The sequence below is a fragment of the Meleagris gallopavo genome, chromosome 21 (assembly GCF_000146605.3).
Source record: "Meleagris gallopavo isolate NT-WF06-2002-E0010 breed Aviagen turkey brand Nicholas breeding stock chromosome 21, Turkey_5.1, whole genome shotgun sequence".
Taxonomy (NCBI): domain Eukaryota; kingdom Metazoa; phylum Chordata; class Aves; order Galliformes; family Phasianidae; genus Meleagris; species Meleagris gallopavo.
In genome coordinates, this window is record NC_015031.2 from 5,805,866 (window position 1) to 5,809,255 (window position 3,390).

General features: G+C 43.8%; 1 long non-coding RNA gene across 1 annotated transcript; it reads right to left on the reverse strand.

The window, feature by feature from the left end:
* LOC116217337 lies at window positions 1-2,854 on the reverse strand. The gene is made up of 2 exons (XR_004161761.1): window positions 2,264-2,854; window positions 1-670 (listed from the first exon to the last, which is right to left on the reverse strand). It is a non-coding gene; the product is annotated as an uncharacterized LOC116217337 (long non-coding RNA).
* Between the last annotated feature and the right edge of the window lie 536 nt (window positions 2,855-3,390).

Here is a 3,390-nt window from a genome sequence, read left to right on the forward strand (position 1 = left end):
TTCATTAATGGGTACAAATGCTGTGATTTAATTTAGAGAAATTATATGCTTAGCATCTTCCCGCAGCATGGCTTTGAATGACAGGACCCTTGATTTTGTAGAACAATATCTGAAAAAGAGTGGCACAAAAATGCTGTCTATAGCATGTCCATAGGGCCATTTCACTGCCTGTCAGCACAGACGTCCCGGGGCACTAAATAGATTACATTTATAATAATTATGTTAGAACTGCAGTGATGAGTTCTGACAGCTGTAACTTCTGCAGGGCTATGACTGGAATGCAAAATCATATATTACCTTACCATACTTGCAGTTTGCTTCTAGGACTTCATTTTGGTTCAGATAAGACCTGGAAAATCTGAAATCAGCATAAACAATGATCACTTGTGCCAAACAAGGCAAGGGGAGACATTTAAAATGTCTCCTTGTTTGCTGATGTACAGATTGATCTTCTGGTACCTTCTAAATCTGTGCAGCAGGACTATCACCAAACTTGTTCCCACTGGAGCCGTGAGAAAGACTCTTCCAAGTCCTGTGTGCTGAAGCTGGGATGTGCCATCACCATCCTGCCAAGTCCAGAGCTCAGGTGAAGGCATGCAGACAGTAAGCGGAAAGATCACACATTTGTCCTGAGGCCTGAGACTGTAACTTGAATCAAAGTTGCTCTACACTGTGTGAACAAGAAAAATGCTTTCAACAAAACCAAATTTTATATTCTTCTGTAATCACATGCCTCAGAGCAGAGTTTTGTAAAGCCCTGGCTGCTCATAACAAACTGAGGAGAGTTGCCATGCCTCCAAATGAAGGCAAGGACCCGAACTCGCTCAAGGAGCTGCCCCAGCCCCAATCCTGCAGGATCCTGAGGGATGCCAGGGGATGCAACCCCCCCCATCACGCACCTCTCTGCACGGGCAGGCTAAGGAGCGGATCCGAAACCATTTCTGCAGTTTCACAGAGAACAAAAAGGCTTTTTCCTTTAGCACGGCACCCAGACACATGACAGCCATCGTGCCGTCTTTCTGCACCTCCTGTCTCCTGGCAGGGTGCATTCAAGGGCAAAGCATAATCTGAAAGCTTCCCCACCAAGACCGAGTCATATTTCTCTAAATCTTAGCCCACAGATAAGTAAAACTGTCACTCTTAATACCTTTTGCCTGGCTCACAGTGGTAATGAGATAATGCTTGCTTTTATGTGTACGCATATCCCGTTTGTGCCAGCGCTGGGATGCACAGGGGAATTAAATGGAGCTGGAGAAATTCCCTCAGGCTCCAGTCTGAAAGACTGTGGTTGCTGAGCTCTGGCACTGCTTTGCCCACAGCAAATACAGGAAGGAGGAAGAGGCAAAAGGGGCAAAAGAAATGGCACTTTCAGAAGCAGGTGACACTAAAATCTATTCTGCAAATGACCCAGTCTGATCCTAAAGATCGACCAAGTGAATTCAGTTCTTTCATCAGTGATTTTTTCTTGAATGTTATGCACTGACTTGATGCGGCTAATGGAAATGAATGAATTATAAAACTGTAATTCAGAGAATAAAAGATTCTTTACAACCATTTATTACTATTACTTTTAATCAAAATAAAATGAGGTGAAATGAGAGTGGTGGTCCTGTGCCACTGCATTACTACAGTTTAACAAAACAGAGTCTGACAGTTATTTTTTCATCAATTTTGTTCCAAAGCCTCAAAGCCCACTGAAAGTTATTTAAACCAAAGTGAAATAAGCATGCTACAGCTGAGAACACATTCACCAAAACATGAGTGAGCCAGAAAACTAGACTACATTTGAAGTTTTTAAAAGGGGAAGCAGCAACCCTGAGAGTCAGAGTGACACCTCTCTCTACGTGTGAACTAACTGCACCAAAATAAACAGATCTCCACTGACTCATTTCTTTTTTAAATCCATGCCAACCTGCACACCAGTAAAAAAGGTATTCTCTGGAAGACGGTCACACCATTACTGCACTATTTGGTCAAGTGAAAAAGCAAATGGCTTGATTTAGAAAGTGGTGGAGGGCTTTGATGCAGCAAATAGTAGGACTTCTCCCATTAATATTTGATATTATTGTTGCAGGCAAGTGTTTTTTCCGATTCTGCCTAGGCCAAGGCTTTAAAAACTTGGCATTGAAAATTCAGCAGAAAACCCATGATACATCATGGCTGTCAGGCAAGATCCCCAGTGACTGCAAAAAGGGAAAAATCACTCCCATATTCAGGAAAGAGAGAAGGAAGACCTGGGGAACTGCAGCCCAACAAGCCTCACCTCTGTGCCTGGGAAGATGAGAGAGTGGATCCTCGTGGAAGAGATGTTAGGGCACATGCAAGATGTGGAGGCGATCTGAGACAGCCAGCATAGCTTCACCAAGGGCAGGTCATGCCTGATGCATCTGGTGGCCTTCTGTGATGGAGTGACAGCACTGGTGGACAAAGGAAGGGCATCCGATGTTGTCTACCTGGACCTGAGCAAGTCCACGGTCCCGCATAACATCCTTATCTCTCAATAGGAGAGATGTGGATTTGAAGGCTGGTCTGTTAGGTGGATAAAGAATTAGTTGGATGGTTTGTACTCAGAGGGTGGTTGCCAGTGTCCAGGTGAAGGATGGACACAAGCGGGCCCCGAATAGCATCCTGGAGTGCCCATCAAGATCTATCCACATCCCAGAAACCACCACATTTCAACCAGCTGCACATCAGTGGAGGACCTCGCTCATGGTCCTTACACTGGGACAAGAAGACCTGTGCACCAAAGCACTTCGGCAGTCACTTCCCAGCACCTGTCAGATCAATCCACTGGAACCTGATTGCTAAGGGGCCCTTTGCCACACAGACTCTTTGCTGACTGGACCAAGCCAACCTCTCTTCTGGCACCAGGTAAGACTCAGAGGCAGAGCAAAAGGCAAACTTCATCTTAGCTTCTCATTTGCAAAGTAGGGTAAGTTTTCCACAAAGAATTCAGTCAGCGCAATTCTTCTGTGGAAAATTCTTAGCACATTCAGGATGATATTTGTGTTAATCAAGAATTTGTAGGTCAATGACTCTAGAAACCTTCAGGCTATAATTAAGTGCCTGAACTTCACATAAGAATCAATATGGAAATTGAAATTGCTGCAAAATAACACTCACTGTGCCCTTCTGCAGCACCAAAAAAAAAACCATGTCTTGAAAGCAATACCTATACCTCATTGCCAGGGATACAAAATAAAAAATTAGGCCTCCTATACACTATTTTAAAGCTTGCAGAAGGCTACTGAATTGTGAGCCACAGAATATATTCCAACACGTAACATCTGCAACTTCAGATGTCACAATTTGGCAAAGGTCCTCTCTATTTTCATGTGCTCTATCACAAAATAGGGATTTTTGTATTACTGAGAAAGTTCACGTTGAATG